We start from the raw sequence: 19,680 nt of genomic DNA on the forward strand, positions 1-19,680 counted from the left end.
ATTTCAATTTACTAACATGTAACCCATGACATATACCTACATAATGATATAATAAAGATTTTAAAGAGCAAACTATTTAACACAATACTATAATGTATCTATAATGTATCTTTGAAATATTGTTTTCTTTTGACATCATATTCCATTTAAATTATGTACAATATATTAAAAACAGCACATTTATTTGTATGTATTTATTTTACTCACATTTCTTCTTTCTATGTTCCTTTTTACCAGGTAAGTAGAGAATCTTACTTAAAATTTTATTCTCCATGGATGTTGTTTAATGCTCATCATCTTCTTCAAAGTGGAATGGAAGTACTACCAATAACAGACATGTATGATTGTCAAAAAGGTCTAATTAATAAAACATCTTTTAATGCCATATTCTGTGGATCTCTGGAGTTTGGGAAGACCATCTATCTGTCTGTTATATCTGAATTGTCAATGATTGTTTACTCAGGTAGCACTTCACTAGCTGATTAAATTTGAAAACAACTTATTGTAATTACCTAGACTACTAACATGATCATGAGTTTGACTATTAAGTTGCAATTTTTACTTATCCTTAACAGCTTATAATAGCAACTTTGAAAAGGACTAGAACTTGAAAGTGTGTTTTTAAGAATTATACAGATATGGTACCTCAAATCAAAGTTGAAAACACAGTAAGTTGTAGCAAAATATAACCTCAATTTTGTATTAATATACAAAGATCTATACCAAAGTAATGGTTTTGGCTTGTTAAGGCCAACTAGTTTAAAAGTAGATTCAATAATCTATCCTGTATTTCTTTATTCATTTACTTCTTTTATTCCTATTTTATTCCTATATGCCTCTCTTTCATTTCATCTCTTTTCTCTGTTTTACCCCAAACATTAGAAAAGAGAGAAAATAGACAGAGGAAAGAAAAAAAAAGAGTAAAAAATCCTGAATCTAACACCTCTATTTTGTTCCTTCCCTGTAGAAAAACACAACTACTTGTTACCATTCCCACAAATTACAAACATCCATCATTTATTGAAAGACCAAAATCTATCTACCCCATCTTTTGTAAATGGAGCATAGTTCTCTTAAAATTTATTCCTTCTGATTTGGTACATTGCCTTTCTTTTGGGGGTGCCCAAGAAATTTGAGAAAATGATTTAGCTTTAAGAAAGCTAGTTGTAATGATTATTGTCCAATATCTATATGCTGTGAAAATTCAGGCTTAAATGAAGTCCTGGCTGGAACAGTCTGTAAGGCTGGATGAATTGACATGATCTGGGTTCTTCAGCTTTTTATGAGATTGTCTTGGAAGGAAGTTTCCACGAAACAGCTATTAAGGGAATCTGAGGTTAGATCAGGCAGGAAGCTGTAGCAGCATGCCTCAGTATTTCAGCATCCATGGCAGGTAAATCTTGTCCAAGATGCCTTTCTGGTAGTTTTCTTCTGTGAATGTATAAGCTTTTAGAGGTTAATACACATTTCTATATGTATGGAATGTGCAATGCACACAGATCAGTTAAGTTTGTTTTTCTGCTTTTGTATGAGCTGGTGAAAGACATCTGTCTTTCTTTATAAGATAGTTTGGATTGTATAACCAAACTGTAATATAATTCCTTATCTATGCCAATTGAAAGGATGGCATAATAAGTTATGAGGATTTTGTAGCCAAAAATTTTTTGGCTATGCATACCTAAGGTTCTGGCTTCAGACATTTTTATTTCTCAGTCTGTCTCAGAGCTATTTCCTTGTGGAGGGATCAGCAAATCATATTATCTGTCCTGTTTTGCCTCCTTGATTTCTTTCTTTCTGTCTGCAACCAACATCTTCAGGGAATCTTCCCTGGTAATATTTGATTTTTAACAATTTGGAAGAATCCATAGCTTTCTTCAACTGAGGAAAGATATACATAATCTCTCTCCTAGCATTACACATTCTGTCTTCCATTCTGAAGTCAGGTCATCCTTCATATAAACAGGTTCATCAGTGTATTCCATGATCCAGTGTCTTGTAGTAGCCTCTGATTTTTGTTTGTTAGCATTTAAAAAATTTAAAGTCAGTAAAGACCATGTAATCTACCTCTGGGAGTCTTTGTTATCCCTTTCTGTTTGTTAACTATCTTTTTTTCAAGTACAATTAGATCTCTTTACAACTGCTTGTCCTGTAGGATTGTGTGCTATACCTGTTACATGCTTTTTATTATAACATGGAAAAATTGCTTCATTTTACCAGAGATATATACAGGAGCATTGCCAATATTAATTTGTATAGGTATTACCGTTATTGACATAACTTCTAATAATTGTGTATGTAATTCCTGAATCGATCTTTTCAGGACTTAAAGCACAGTCACCGATTAGAATCCTGAATATGTCTTTATGGTATGATGTACATACTTCAGTTTTCCAAAGTCTACAAAATGAAACATAGCCATTTACCACATTTTATTTCTTTGGGTACCTTTTGGATTACTCTGTGTGGGTAATGAAGTTTGGACATATTAAAAACAAGTACAACATTTTATTTCTTTACAATTTACTTGGTTTGTCATCAAGTTATAGAGAAAGATCTTTTTTTTTTAATAAAAAAAATTGTATTTACTTAGAAGCATTCAGAATGTCAACAAAACAGCCGCATATTTTTTTTTTTTTGCAATTACAGAGTGGTATTCAGTTAACAGAACAACAATTATCTTCGTATAAGCTGTATCAGAAACAACTGAAGATGGAAAAAAACCCAAAAATAAAACCAAAAGAAAAGAAAAACAAAAACCAAACTACTGTCCCCATATATAACTAATTTGTGCTGTGCACCAACAAGAACCTGCTTTAAATTTCCATGCCAATTTACAACCCCCAGACTGTACCAGGCAAGGTTAGTGGCTATTGAAAATACCACCAGGACAGGGCTATCTAAAGACACATTCGGTAGTGTGTTAACTATACAAAAAAAGACACTGTACAGTTTAAAAACAAATCTTACACAGCCTTACATTTCAATTTTTTTCTTTAAAAGTAGTGAGTTGTGTACAGGGGGGTTAAATGCTTTATAGACTGCGCTAGAACCAACTTATTCATCATCATCTTCTTCTTCATCTTCGTCTTCCTCTTCTTCCTCCTCTTCCTCATCCTCTTCATCTTCCTCATCATCTTCCTCTTCCTTCTTTTTCTTGCTCTTTTCAGCCTTGACTACCCCCTTTTCTGCTGCATCAGGTTTTCCTTTAGCTCTGTAGGCAGCAATATCCTTCTCATACTTCTCCTTCAGCTTGGCAGCCTTCTTCTCGTAGGGCTGCTTGTCATCCGCTGCAGTGTTGTTCCACATCTCTCCTAGCTTCTTTGCAACATCACCAATGGATAAGCCAGGATGTTCGCCTTTGATTTTTGGGCGGTACTCAGAACAGAACAAGAAGAAGGCCGAAGGAGGCCTCTTGGGTGCATTGGGGTCCTTGAACTTCTTTTTGGTCTCCCCTTTGGGAGGGATGTAGGTTTTCATTTCTCTTTCATAACAAGCCTTGTCAGCCTTTGCCATATCTTCAAATTTTCCCTTTTCTTTAGCAGACATAGTCTTCCACCTCTCTGAGCACTTCTTGGAGAACTCTGAGAAGTTGACAGAAGCATCTGGGTGCTTCTTCTTGTGCTCCTCCCGGCAGGTTTGCACAAAGAATGCATATGAGGACATTTTGCCTCTCGGCTTCTTAGGATCTCCTTTGCCCATGTTTAGTTGATTTTCCTCCCCGAGGCACAGAGTCGCCCAGTGCCCGTCCGGCTCTCGCTTGCCCCGGCGCTGTCTCTATGGAGCTCAATGTACTGCAATGGCTGTCGAAAGATCTCTTTTTAAACATTTGTTGTTAACATAGTGTTTCTTATAAAACTCCATGGCTCTAGCATACTTTCTGTTAATAGTTGATCAGTTTCTCATTACCTTGTGATAGAGGTCCTGTTAGAACTGTGTGGTATCTGATAGGTTTTATATAAAATAGATGATTTCTATTTCTGATTATTTTTGTAATTGAACAAATAGTGACGTTAATTCTAAATCATCCTAAATAAGTTCAGCAGTTTCTATATGCAAGACAACAGATTCTGCATATTGAGTGTCAGTATCTATACTAAGAGGTTCTGAAAGATCTAACAGTGCCAGATGCATTACATGCAATTCTGACTTTTGAACTGAAACATAGACTACAAGCCATCATACTTGTTTTTTCAGACTTATATCTTGCCTTTCCTGATTTATTTGCACCAGTATAAAATGAAGGGGCTTTAGAAATGGGAGTCTCTTTTACTATATGAGGGAGAATTACTTATCTTTAAATATGTAATCTTTTTATAAAATGCAGTCATTTGCTTTTAGAGTATTTGTTGTTAATTTTTCATAAAAATTACTGCAAGCTCTTTGTCACTGTTCATTTTCTGGACAAAATGAGGCAATCCCAGCATTAATAAATTTTATGTTTATGAATTATTTTTAAGGGCTGATGTACAAAATATTGGCAGAAGACAGAAGTATTCAACATTCCTTTTGGCAAGACCCTCCAGTGATACCTTTTTATTGGACAAATATTATTATAAGTATGTATTGATAAAGCAAGCCTATCTTTTTCTTGTAAAAAAATTGTGAAAGAGCAACTTTTAAATTAATCACTATAATAAGCCATTCTTTAAATAACACAGAAGGCAATAGGATTGCAGGCTGCAAAGAACCTATTGGTTGAATGATTTTAACAATTGGTCTCAGATTTGTCAACATCCTCTATTTGCCAGATTAGAAATACAGGAGAATTCCAAGGGCCGGAGGACTCTTCTATTCGTTGAATCTCCAGCTACTCTTATACTAGTTTCTCTAGTGCTTACAAGTTTTTCTTTACTTATAGGCCATTGTTCTATCCAAATAGATTTGTTAGTCAGGTGTTTTGTCAGCAGTGTCTCTCTCTTATAAATTTGGACTGTCAGTTTCTACTGTGCCCTGTTTATGGACAACGTGTACAGTCTGTAACTGTTCTTGATAAGATTTTTCAATATTGTCATCAGAAACATCTCTTATTTTATGGTTTGTCCCTGAAGATGGAGGAATGGTAACCTATACTTTCTATTGTTGCAATAGATCCCCTCCCCATTAAAAAAAAATTCATGGCTATATCAGACAGATATGGCCTTAGTTTTTTTATTCTACCTTCTGGCCTTGTACTTTTAGCCATTTTATATAATGTTTTAAGTGTGAAAAAGCTCAAACTCCTTGAAATTGAATATCTGCCTCCTGATGAGGCCACTGAAGGGGCCCAAGATTTTGGTGAAATTATTGTTATGTCTCCTCTAGTGTATACCATTCTTCCAATCTCAATATTATTTATAAACATCCTTAGTTTTGGCCTCTGGTCATCTATAGACATTTGCCAAAATATTTGTTTCTTGAATTATTCTGTTTTTGTTTGTTTTATTTATTCAAGTTACTTTGACTTTGATATCTGAGATTTTAATGTCTATCTTTAGAGCAGTATAGTTTTATTATTTTGTGCATGAATATCTCTGTTGTTGCCCTGAATGGCTGATTTGAATTTAATATTGAGACCAGCAAGAGTCACACCCGAGCGTTGTCTGATAAGGCGTTACCCTATCTGTCGTTTGCTTATCTACATTGATTAGTCCATTATCAACCTTTGCCACTCCTTTTGTATATTCTAGAAGGCATAGGCCGTCTTTTGGAATTATTTTGTTCTACCTTATAATCTTTTAGAAATGGTCTTGTTCATCACAACAAAGATATTTAAGAATTTAGATTTTCTATAAATCTTTAGAGATCACTTCTATTAAATTTATATCATATTAATGAAATCCAATATCAATCATTTTTCTAATTTACTCATCTATTAGTGGCGATTTTACTTTTAAAGACGATCATATTTTTTTTTCATTCAATATTAGCATTTTTGAAAGCTAAAGATTCAATTAATGCTTTTCTAGCTAGTGGATTTGATACACTTTAATGTAGACTTGAAGTTGATCTTTGTAAAATGTCAGTGAATGTTTCTTTAGAACCTTGCAGAATCTGAGTAAACAGTTCAATTCTTTTTCCTGTTTCTTCAACCTTGTTCCAAGGGTTTAAGGATTCATTGTGGCATACGCCAAAGTTGCCACATCATTAACCATTTGCAACTGTACATCAGCATTTTGACCTTCACCTAGTAGCTGATCTTCAGAAATACTGATATCTCTGGCCCTATTTTTCTGTTCTATGTCTCTACCCTCTTCTCTCCACCATGAACACCATTGTAACTGGGGACTAACGTCTAATATTTCTCTCATCATATCTTTCAAGTTTTCATGGAATTATCTTATTTTGAATCATTCAATAAATTAATATTTATTTCATAAAAGGTGTATGCATTCCATATTTTATTATATGTCTTTTAAATTTTCACAATTTGGGTGCATCTACAGGTTTCTACTCATATTGTTCATACCTTGATTTTCAGCACTTGCTGGCACTTGTTATGTATTAACCAGATAAGCTAAGTTTTGTTTTCTAACAATCTTTTGACTACTATCCTAATTTTCATTATATAGTGGTGCATTAGGCTCAGACTTTACTTTTTCCTGTCTCTACTTTAGTATCGATCTCAACTTTATTTATAATTCTTTCCAATTTTTCCTCTTAGGGTTTCCTCCAGTTTTCTTCTAAGTTTTGTCTTAATTTTTCACGTTTTTCTTTTTCTTGAAAAGTCCTTTTCTTTGAGAAGGTATGAAAAGCCACTATGATTGCCAAGATAAGCATTATCAGCATGGTAATATTCATAATTGGTAATGTGTCCATCTTAATAAAGTCATTTAACTCTTTTTATTTTGATCCTATCTTTGAAACATTTAAAGGAGAATTATATAAACTTCAAAACTTCCATGTCATTATACCTCTCATTTTTACATTACTTATTTCCTTAAATTTATCAATTTCAAATTATTAACATTTATCTATGGATTTTCATGTATGCTCTCTTTCCCCTTTTAACATAAAAGTATGATTTTAAAATATTTTTTTTTACTTGGTCAGAAGTTTGGTTGTTTTGGATTTTTTCTATATGTCTTGCCTCAGTCTGTTTTTGTCTTCTGCTTCCTGCCCTGTGATTCATCATGCTCCTTTGTTTTAGTTGACAAGGGGAAGTGTTTCTGCCTCTCTGGAGCTGCCTCAGAGTTCTGGACCCCTTCCCCACTTTGGGAACATGTTAGGCCCAATAGGTGGTGGCTTCTGTAGCCAGCACAGCAGGCTAGCAGTGTTGTGTTTTATAAAAGGGGGCCAAAGATATGTTTTGTAGAGCCAGGTATAGAAGGTAGAAGAGGTGTCTTGGAGGGCACATGCTGAAGCATTCCTTCTCCCTGAGGTACCAGCTATATAATGTACAACTAATATAGTATGAAATAGAGTTTATTTGGGGACATGGGAAGGGAAGTTGAGAAGAGTAGAGGCAGAGAAAGACAGACAGACTGACAGACAGACAGACAGACAGACACACACACACACACTGGGTGGGGGTTGAGAAAGAGAGAGAGGGGGGGAGGGAGAGGGAGTTGTGTTGTACTTAAATATGGTTCAAATAAATGACATGGTTTGAGACTCTAGAAGTTTGAAACAGTGATGGCTAAATAAGTCAAGCTGAACCAAGTTTTATTCTTTCTCCATACAGTGCATTTCCCTGCTGGCTGTGACACTTGTAGAAACATCATTCATTCTATAAGTTCTGTTTCTCCAGAGAATCCTAATACAACCACCAAGTCAAAACGTAAACATGAACAACAGCAATCTACTATCAAATGGAAGCAGTCCTGAATGCTCAAGCAAGTTACATAAAGATTGTCTGAAAATTATTTATACTCCTGTTACAATTTTGCCTTTTGCCAAGCATGCACCTATAGTTAATTGAGGTATGTCATATGATTGGTTGATTGAGGAAGAGGAGAAAAGGGCCTTGTTTACTGATGACTGCATGTTATACAGGTATCACCCAGAAATGGGCAGCTGTAGCTGTCCTGAAGGATACAGGTAAAGGGAAATCTTCATTGTGGGCAGAACTTTGGACACTACACACAGTCATACATTTTGTTTGGAAGAAGAAATGGACAAATTGCAATTGTTTACTTATTGGCTATAGCCAATCAGTTGGCTGGATGGTCAGTGACTTAGAGAGAGCACAATTTGGAAATTGGTGAGAAAGACATCTGGCGGAGAAGTAGGTGGATAGATCTTTCCCAGTGTGTGAAAGAATTTAAAGTTCTCTAGTCCTATGCTCATCAAAAGGTGTCTTCAACTGAGGAGGAATTTAATAATCACATAGAGTTATGGTGGTAGAGATGGAAGTTATATATGGACTGGACAATATGGACTGTCACTTACCAAGACTGACCTGCTATAGCTGCTGCTGAGTGCCAGACCAGTACTGAGCCCCAGATATGGCATTATTCTTCAGGTTGACCAGCCAGTGATCTGGTTTCAGATTGATTGCACTGGAGCATTTCCTCTGTGGAAAGGAAAACATTTTTTCCTTACAGGAAAAGATACTTATGGTTATGAAATTGCCTTTCCTAAATACAATGATTCTTCAAAAACCACCACGCACAGACTTATAGAATTAATTATCCACTGTCACAGTATTGTGTCTGTACAAAAAACTTACTTCAAGTCATAAAGTGCAACAGTGAAGCAACAATCATGAAATTCAATGGTTTTATTCTCCCTACTGTCATAAAGCTGATAGCCTGTTAGAAAGATGGCATGGTCATTTGAGACATATTCATAGTACCAGTTAGGTGGCAGAAACCTAGAGGCCTGGGACAGGGTTCATTGAGAAGTAACAAATACTTTTTCAATCATTGTTCAATATAGAGTATGCATTCTCCAATATTCAGGCTCCATGGGTCCAGTCCAAGAATCAAAGAATGGGTAGGGGAAAGAATGGGTACTTAATATCACTCTAAGTAACCTCATAGGAAAATTTTTGCTCCCTGTTTCCACAACCTTAAGTTTTTCTGACCTAAAAGTGTTGGTTCAGATGTGGTGGTGGTGGGATGCTCTTGTCATGAGGCAAAACAGAAATTCCATTGAACAAAAAGTTCAGACTTCCCCGGTTACTTTGGGTTTCTGATGCCCTTAATATACTATGCTAAGAAAGGAACAACAGTGTCAGGAGAGATGGTTGATCCAGATTACCAAGGAGAAACTAGATTGATTATTCACAAGGGAGATTAGAAATACTGTTTTTCTGAAATGAATAATATACTTCAGGGCAGCCCTTGGTAGTATTATGTCCTGTGATTAAAGTCAATGAGAAACCACAAAGCCTAGTCTAGGTTGGATGACAAAGGACCCAGACCTGTCATGAATGAAGGTCACTAGGAATAGAGTAAGACTTGTTGAGGTATTTGCTGAGGGTGGTCAAAATACAAAATCAGAATTACAATAAGTTAGTTATAAATATAAACAAAAGCTATATTACCATTTATAGAAATGGGGACTATAACTGACTTGAGTGTTTTCATCATATGTTGTTAAGAATGTATTTGTACAGGTATTTGAGTTGTCTTTCCTCCATTTCTTTATGATGTGTTCCTTGACTACATCTGGAATTACCTAAAAACCATATGACTGTGAACACCACAAGAGATTTGAAGTGGAAAGATACACTTCAAATTTGGATCTTTGGAGTGGCAAAATAAACCATTAATCTAGATCCTTTGAGGTAGGAAAATCAACCTTTAATCTGGTCTACACCTTTTGCTGGCAGCCTACATAAAACACATGAAAAAAAGACATTTGAAGCTTACTCTATTTTCCTGCTTGCTTTTGTTCCTCATAGGAAGTCTATACCTTCACTGAAATTATAGTTTACTTCTTCAGAATTCTAGTATATACTGAAGAAAAGATGAAATATCTAGCTAGCATCAAGTACTGAACAGCTAATAGGTTCTGGGACCAGCCATTCATAGGCAACCATGATATGAACTGCAGCCTATAAACTATTCTAATAAATCTGTCTCTGTCTTTCGATTTATACTTTTCCTGTTCTTTTAAAGAATCTTGACTAATACACCATTTTCTAATGCCTTTCACAATCTAGGTTCTGTCTCTTTACCTTTGTTTTAATCATAATAAAAACAAAGTTCCAGGAATGCCTGGCATTTCTAGTTTTGGAGTAGTAGCTATAAACAACTCCATGCTGCAATAAAATTCTAGAAGATTATTTCAGCCAATGAGTCTTGGCTATAATCATCAATATCAGAAACCATTTTCTCATCCTGTAATCTACCTGAAACATCAATGGTATTTCCTGTAGAGGCCAAGTAACAAATCTCCAACACCCTAAAAGTAGTCTTTAAAAAAGACAGGACCTAGATCTAATTACAGAAGTAGAAAACACAAGATACCTCCTTCATCAAACCTGTTGTATCTGGGTAAATACTTCAGCAAAAATATAGGAAAATCCCTTGGGAACAAATAAGTCAGAAAAATGTTTAACGGCCTATAAAAAATCGTGTGTAGACCTCTTCTTTGTACAAGTAGGCCATGGGTTTGGATTCAGCTTCTATTGGCCATTTAAAAATCTCCTCAGTGTCTTGGATCCTGTTTATTTATCCTTCTCCTCTGACTGATATCATATAGATTACAGGCTATTAATTTCTGGATTGTAACATCTTGAGCATGTCAACTCTTACCATCTATACTAACATCTTGTTTGTAACAAACAACATCTACTGACCTTCAAATGAAGACACAGCCTAATCTCCAAACTCTTACAATGGCTGTCTTCTCCTTCTTCAATTTATTGCTCCTTTCTTTATGCCTTAGTCCTCTGACCCTATGACAGATTGGTAATGAGAACTTCTCCCTACAGTCACCCTTGCTTAAGTCTAAATCAGTTCCAGAAGAAAAGGGGTCCTCAGTACTTGTTAATTATTTCAACCTTATTAGTATGTCAATGAAAAACTTTGGAGACAAAATAAAAATAAAAACAAAAACAAAGACAAACACAATAACCCAACTAAAAAATGTTCAAAAGTAGCGCCAAACAAACTCCACATCTGCAGCTTGGGGTCTCTTAGGAGAAACACAATGTGAGAAATTGCTGCTTTATAGGATGTGGAATTATACACAGCACTAACAGCTTGATCTCAATAGAGCAGTATCTGGGATCTCAGTTGCAACTCTCGTCCTCCAATTTCTTCTTGAAAGCACATTCAGGGGTGTAGTGGGGTATTAACAATTTCAAAGCCAATACCATAGACATGGTTGTCAATGTATTGTTCTTATTTTATTTCTGTGAACACAGGACTAAATATTCTATAATTTATCACAGCCTTTTTATGCCATGATGGTAATGATACTTATGAATGGGCATTTAGATTTATAAACTGACTCTATAGTTTCCTTATATTCTTAGTGGTACTGAGAAACATAAATTATAGACAGGATAAAGCTAACCACTCTTCACCATGTCTGCCAGATATTTAAATTTTAGAGTTATGAGATAACAGCCAGCATATTAGGCTATACTATTTTAACTACAAGATATGCTAATTGGTCCATTATTTTTGGGGAAGGGTAAATTTAACTACAAGGTAGGCTAATTGGTCATTTGGGAAGGCATTGAGACTTGGACCTAAATTTATTTCAGAGACAGTTAATTTAAATCCGAGTAGAGGAAAACTGGCTCCACAAGATGCCTCAATTTGGGAACAATAAACAGTACTGTGGTAACAGGATTCACATCCTTTGGGGGCCGAGCAACATTTTTTATACATTTGTTCATAAAAAAAGATTAAGTGAGCATACAGGCCTTCGTCTTCTTTTCAAGACATCTTCAAGCTCCAGCTTCTGGGAGTCCTATACAACACACCAATATTGTAATGATGAAACAAAAATTATGATACGATGATAGCTGAATCATTTTAGTGTCATTTTGGTTGTTATCGGTACCTCCACAAAGGATCAAGGTTACGTGATCAGGAGCAAGCAGCTCCTATAATTAAATCAATACAGAAGAAACTTAACTTCCGGTCAGGTACCAACTAACCAACAAAATACACAAATATGTTTTATTTAGGATCGAACTGATAATTCTGACCCTGAAACACATATTTCTTATTGATACAGGCAAGAAAAACTAGCCAGTGTGTTATTTTCCGTTAACTTCCACATTCCTCAAAACTAGTTTTATCTTCAAGACAATATAGAAACGTTTTGTTCTCATTTTCTTGATAAAGTCTGTGATAATGACTCGATAATTTAAAAAACTTTAAAATCATCATATTTTACATGTATACAGAATCATTGTTAGAAATTGTGATTCAACATCTCTCAGAATGCTGATGCTTTCCTACTTTATTTGTATAGTAAAAATATTGTGAATTCATAAATTTAGGAACTCTTTAACATAGACTATATGACTTTCTAAATCGAGCCACACGAGGGAGCTCTAACCTAGATGATACAATTTATGATATTATCTGCAAGTGCATGGTGGGCTATGCCTTTGGTGAAGTTAATTAATAAAAAAACAACATTGGCAGAGTTAGTATTTCCTGCTTTTACTAGATTTTCATTATTTAATCAAGCTTTAATGCTTCTAATTGAGCCTTGATGACTCTTAAAATAGGGTGGAAAATTTCCTATTATTTTAATGTGCTGAGATCTCAGAATTTGTAAGTTTCTTATATCAGCATTTCACAAGTTGCAGAAATATGAGACATCAGATATCTGATTTCAAATGCATATGTCAGAAAAATTGCACAACAATCTGAGGTGTTATAAAATACAACCGAGTTACTAAAACAAAAACCAAATATACTTTTTAAATGCCTATGTCAGAACAGTTGTGAAAGAAACTGGGGAGTTGTATAATACAACTGAGTTATTAAAACAAAAACAAAACTACCTTAATGCTGTGTTTTGTCATTTGGAGAGGTAAAGAATCTGGCCTGGCTTAACGTTAGGTTATTAATTTTCTCTGATGTTCCAAATTTTCCATTTGAACATTGTAAAGTGAAAATAGATTTATGTTAGTCACATATTAATACAGCCTTAAAGACATGGCTTTTAAGAAAATGACCTTTAAATATCTATAAATTAATAAGGACTTTAATTTATCTATAAATAGCATAATTCATTTGTATCAAAATATTTTTCCTTTTTATTCTAACAAATAATTTTGTAATACTAGATTAATTTATATTATGTTATTTACTTTTACTTCTTTTTATTATTGTTACCGTGCTTTAGGACACATTTGTCACTAAGATAGCTTGACCCCTATACAGTGCAATAATTTTATTCTATTCTTATGAATAATTTTCTGTTAGTCTTACTTTTTTGTTAAGTATCTAGTTATCTATTATCAGCTTGGGTGTCATTTGAGATGACCTATTCCATCAAAATGAACAGTAACATCAGGAACTGAAACTAAGGGAAAAGATTTGTCTCCGGTCATTGGTGAACTCATGACATTGTGAACTGTTCTGAAAGTCAAAAGAGTCCTCTCTAACTGGAGACTTTCTTGTAAACAAAACAAATCAAGACAAACAAAGCCAGAGGCATATCACTCTTTTTAAAATTAAGACTTATCTAAGTGGGACTTTCTATCACTAGATCAGGAATATTTACTGCAAGGAAAGAAATCAGTTCTAGAGATTTTACAAAAAAGAAGCATAAATCCTTCAAAAAATGTCGATCAACTCAGAGTCCTCTTTGGCTGCTGCCTAGTCTTACCTTCTTAAGAGTGTATTCTATGACAGTAGTCTTTTTGGCTTTGAATGCATTTATTTTTTTTTGGCATTTAATTGTAGTATTAATGTAAAATGAGTTTGTTTGAGACAGTCTATCCCTAGACTGTCTTGAATTCTAGAACTTCCTGGTGCAAGAAAGATAAGTATTCTGAAAAATGAGATACAACTCCATCATAAAATTTTATTTTTATCTTAAAATTAAATTTGGAGAAAAAAATCTGAATTATGTCTCTTACCTATTTGAAAGATTAAAAGTTCAAATTTTGTATGCTATTTCTAGTAGCATAATTCAATCGTGGCTTCTCAGATTCAGTAGGTGAAAAGTTCTTAAAAGTTTAATATGAAAATTAAGAACTTGAGTTATAAACAAATTTTAGAAGAGTCCCAAGATATATATTTTATATAGGCCAAGACTTTCAAAAATTATTATTTATTCTTATATAAATATCAGTGATATACTTAAATTCATAAGATATTTTTTGGGTGAGATTAGAGGTAAATCTTCTCATTTCAAAAGGCAAATAACAAGCAGATAGAAATATCATTAATTATTACACTATGCCAATAATCAGAAGCATAATAACTCCACTAGGAAATCTTATAAATTTGGCTTGGAGAATATCAATTTAAAGTATAAAATTTAGAAGCAATTTAAAAATTAAGAAAATGAGTGTAATGAAAATAACTCATATTCTGGAGAAAATGAAAAATATTTATTGACAAGAGAAAACTGCCAGCCAAATCTCATACTTGTTACCACGCCATGGAGCTTGGACACACAGTAGTGCTCCTTAAAGTGCACGGAAAAATGTCTTAAAATTGATCTGACTAGTTGAGTAGCATTCTGTCTTTAAGTTTATTCTTCAAATGTTCTGCATAACTACACACTGCTCATTAATTGCTACCTACTCCTGATGATTCATTCTTTAAAGCAAATATTCAAAACAAAACTATAGTGCATTTTTAATGCCTTAAGATATAAAATACTAATATGACTGGCTTACTGGAAAAAAACATTCAAATTTATTTTTAATCTTTTATTTGAAAGGTGGCAAGGAAATGATTCAGAGACTAAAATGTAGAAAGCCGCCTTCTGCTGTTCAATATGATCCCAAAAGTTAGATATCAGAGATTATGAATGTGTCTCAGGAGAAAAGAAAGACAGTCATTAGCTCCAAAAATTGTGTACTCTTAACTTCGTTGTTTTTCTTCTCAGAACTTTTTTAGACTTTTTATTTTGTATGATTAAGCCTGTTTTACAAAATAAAATAATCTATGAATATAATCTATGTTCCTGGTAGTATCCATGGGCTGCCATCCCATGGTTAACAAAATCCACCACACAGTATATTTATAAAATGGGTTCAATTTTCACCCAATACTTCAGAAGTACTGTGGTTTAACAGCTCCCTCCTTCTAAGAATATAATCTACTCCCATATCTAGGTGTTGTTTGTCTTAGAAATTCTTTTTTAAATATTAAAATTTATGAGACAGGTCTCGCAAGTTATTCTGGCAAATGAGGTAAAACAAAATGGCATGTAATTTTCAAAATTAGTGTTTTTTTAATCAAATCATATTTTTTACTTATCCACACAGGGGTTATAAACACAAAAAGGTAAGATGTGGGGAAGGTGATAGGGGATGACACTAGAGCGTGGGTGTTCAGGGGGAGTACAGATATCTGTCAGAACAGGGTATTGGCTGGGTGAAGGTTCAGGGGACAGGACACTATGACTCTGCCTATGTTTCACTTGTCTTTACCTAAGTTGGTATTATCCGCCAAGGCTACCTATTTACAAGGTCTATGACTATTCAGGCTGATAAATTTCCACGAAAACTACCTGTTTACAATAGCTTATAGCCATTTGATTCAATGTTTTTCCACAGAGACCCAAGCCTTGGTGTTAGTATACATGTATGACAGGCCTATTGCTGACTTTAGGCCTATGGCTGATTTTAGGCCTCCACTGTATAAGAAGAGCTGCCGCCGACATATCCTCCCTTCTCTAAGTATAGAAAGGCTGTGGCAATTGTAATCTTGCTAAGGCTGGGATAGAGGCCTGACCTCTAGTAATTGAAGGGGACTTTGTAATGGCTTTGGTCCCCCTGTCATTGTCCAGTGAGGCATGAGGGCCATACCCATCCCAATGTCTTTTTTCTGGGGAGGGGATACTTAAGACAGAGAGACAAAGTAAGATGAGAGGTGGTACAAAATTAGTGTTTTAAGAATTCTTGTTTGCTATGGTCCTTGATTTAGATCTCAGTCTCTACCTAGCATAAGACTCCTATTAGTTGATAACAAACTATCAGGAAGATAGTCTAGTTTTTCCTGCTAGGTGATATCGACATGTAAAGTAAAACTTGGCATAGTTGAGCTAGTCCTGATTTATATAGAGGTAAAATTAAAATTCTATATGGTTTTGGAGGCTTATACCTAGGTTTCATAATATAGTTGACACTCAGTCTTGTATAACCACCCTGGTGTCTTAACTGGTGGTACTCTTAGGAATGATATGGAACCTTTAGAAGTTGAAGACTTTCTGAAAGAAGTATGTCACTCTTGTTGGTTTTTGAGGGTTTATAACCTGGTCCCACTTTCTGTTCCACCCTGCCACCCTGTGCTTCTGTATGTAGATGGAATCATGATCAGCCCATTGAACCCGTGCTGTGCTACCAGTAAGGACTTTTCCTCTGGAACTGTAAGCCACCATAAAGTCTTTAATACAAACAGCTTTTGATTGTGGTGCTTTAGCCCAATAACAGAAAAGTAAGCAATATAATAAGTTAGGATGATCATTGGTCGGATTAACATAGTGAAAATGGCCATCCTACCAAAATCTATCTAGAGATTTAATGCAAATCCTCATCAAAATTCCAACATACGTTTTCACAGATATGGAAAGAGCAAGTTTCAACTTCATATGAAGAAACAAAAAATACAGGATAGTGAAAACAATTCTTAACAATAAAAGATCTTCTGGGAGAATCTCCATCCCTGACCTTAAGCTATCCTACAAAGCAATAGTGATAAAGGCCTCATGGTGTTGGTACAGAGACAGACAGATTGATCAATGGAATAGAATAGAAGACCATGAAATAAACCTACACACTTATGGAGATTTTTGACAGAGAAACCAAAAACATGCAGTGAAATAAAGAACCTTCAATAAATAATGCTAGTCTAACTGGTAGTCTCTATGTAAAAGAATGAAAATAGAGCCATATTTATCACCTTACACAAAGCTCAAGTCCAAGTGATCAACTCTCAACCTGAAACTAGATACACTGAATTTAATAGAAGAGAGAATGGGAAAGAACCTTGAACTTTTTGGTACAAAGGGAAATTTCCTGAGTAGAACACCAGTGACTCAGGTTCTAGGAACAAAAACTGACAAATGGGACTTCATGAATCTGAAAACATTCTGTAAGACAAAAGACACTCTCAGCAGGACAAATCTGCAACCTACAGACTGGGAAAAAGTTTTCACTGACCCTATATCCAATAAAGGGCTAATATCCAAAATATATTAAAAAAAATCAAGAAGTTAACCTGTAAAAAAACAAATAAGACAATACTAGCAAAAGCTGTAAATCAAACCTAACAGTTGTAAATGAGACCATCCTCCAAGAGTGGGTTGACTGTAACCAAGTTACACCCTGGATAGTTCTCCTTACACAGATTCCTATAGCCATAATACAGAAAATTAATTCCAAGAAGGATGGTCAAGTATATTTCCAGGTTACACAGACAACTTTACTTGCTTGCACAAATGACTTAAACAAGTTTGTATCTTCTGAATTGTTTGTAATGGGGGAGAACCCACTCTTTTATGTACTCATACATGTTTTATCAAAGGTGTTCATCTACAATGGAAAAGAGGCCAGGGCCAACTAAATGTAGATTTTGGGTTTCCTCATGCATTGTATTGTTTCCACATTTCCATTCCCCTGTTTTTATGGGGGGAGGGAGATATGGGGGCAGCAGGAATTGTGAGATTGACTGCAATTTGAACTTCAGCCCACGTTACAGAGACAAAATGTGGAGCAGAGGCTATAGGAAAGGCCATCCAGAGACTGCCCCACCTGGGAATCCATTCCAATGCAGACACCACACCCAGACACAATTATGGATGCCAAGAAGTGCTTGCTAACAGGAGCCTGCTATACTTGTTTCCTGAGAGGCTCTGTGAGAGCCTGACAAATACAGATGCTACAACCAATCATTGGACTGACCATGAGGTACCCAATGGAGGAGTTAGAGGAAGGACTGAAGGAACTGAAGGGGTTTACAAACCCATTGAAAGAACAACATCAACCAACCAGACCCCCCAGAGCTCCCAGGGACTAAAACACTAACCAAAGAGTACACATAGAAGGACCTATGTTACAGCCTCATATGAAGCAGAGGATTGCCTTGTCAGGCATCAATGGGAGGAAAGTCCCTTGGTTCTGTGATGGCTTGATATCTCAGTGTAGGATTATGCCAGGGCAGGGAGGCAGGGGTAGGTGGGTGAGTCAGGAACACCCTCATAGAAGCAGGGGGAGGAGGGATGGGATAGAGGGTTTGGGGTCAGGGAATACCAGGAAAGGAGATTACATTAGAAATATAAATAAAGAAAATATCCAATAAAGAACTTATTGGTTACTATAAAACTTTCAATTTAAAATTATTTACAAATGTAAGTATGCAATATTATTTACTTTTCTATTTCTTTAATAAAAACAAGCAAATAAACATTAAAAAAAAGAAACGAAGTGGTCAAGTAGACATAGACCTCCTGGGCCATCTAGAGAATTATGCTTTCCATATGGAAACCTGGTTAGATTCCTTAGCCATAATTTTTCTTCAGACTGAACAGGATTGGACTTCCTCCAGTGAGACAAGGTAGTTGTTCTCTGTATGCCACTGGGAGAGACTTGTCGCTTTTATGCCAAATACTTAGGGACATTAGGGAAAGCTGAGCCACAGAGAGAAATAACTTTTAGAAATGAAAAAGAGACATCAAGAAGAGAAAAATTGGTGCCAATCTTTTTTCCTCGTCTCCCTGGTTAGCTACTGTACTATGGTCATGATTGGACTATTAATCTTTTTGTTCCTGGCTCTCACATGGGACCCTGCTTGCTCAACTGCCTACTTAGTTATGTAAAACAGATATTAAATTCTGTTTATCTACTAATCCTCAATATCTGTTTATATAATCCTCTGCCCTAGATGAATCTAGGATTTGACTCATATCCCACTAGACTCATGACCCACTAGAGAATATAAGAGTCTCCTAGACCTGAGCACAATTAAGACCATAATAGAAGTGCTATTCAGGCTTTGAGAAACAGAACATAGGCAGCCAACACCCACCAAAATGAGAACAAAGACCTAGTCCATCAAAGGCCATAGTTTTAGGAAAGTTTCTAATGTACTAATCTTTCTTTTTGGTTTCTGTAATTCCACTTCTTGCTAACAATTCTTCCTAACTGATGTGTGGCAATATGAGTTTGTACTTAAAAGTCTGCTCTCTGAATAGTTCAGGTCCCAAAGTCTCAGGCACTTGAGTCCCAAATACCCAGAGTAGTCATCAACCAGCTAATAAAAACCTGATGTTGGCTTGAACTCATGTTTAAGTGGTCTTCTATGGAGCATACCTCAATATGTAATGTGTGTGTGTTCCTGTGCATGCACGTATGCATGTGAGATATCAATAATTTGAGAGGAAGTGAAGAAGTTCAGGAGACATAGGAGGAAATAGAGTGGAGGAAAGAAAGGATGAGTATGATATAGTCAAGTTGAAATTTTAAAGAAAATTAAATGAAAAATTGAAACACTTACAATGATAGATACAATCGTATCTAACTAGGTAAGCAGTACTGGACACATGAATAGCTCTCTCTCTCTCTCTCTCTCTCTCTCTCTCTCTCTCTCTCTCTCTCTCTCT

At 35.3% G+C, this 19,680-nt stretch overlaps 1 pseudogene; it reads left to right on the plus strand.

Moving 5' to 3' along the window:
• Positions 1-19,680, plus strand: part of LOC114622706 — a 78,245-nt pseudogene that overhangs the window by 9,497 nt on the left and 49,068 nt on the right.

The sequence above is a fragment of the Grammomys surdaster genome, unplaced genomic scaffold, assembly GCF_004785775.1.
Source record: "Grammomys surdaster isolate TR1022 unplaced genomic scaffold, NIH_TR_1.0 191, whole genome shotgun sequence".
Classification (NCBI taxonomy): domain Eukaryota; kingdom Metazoa; phylum Chordata; class Mammalia; order Rodentia; family Muridae; genus Grammomys; species Grammomys surdaster.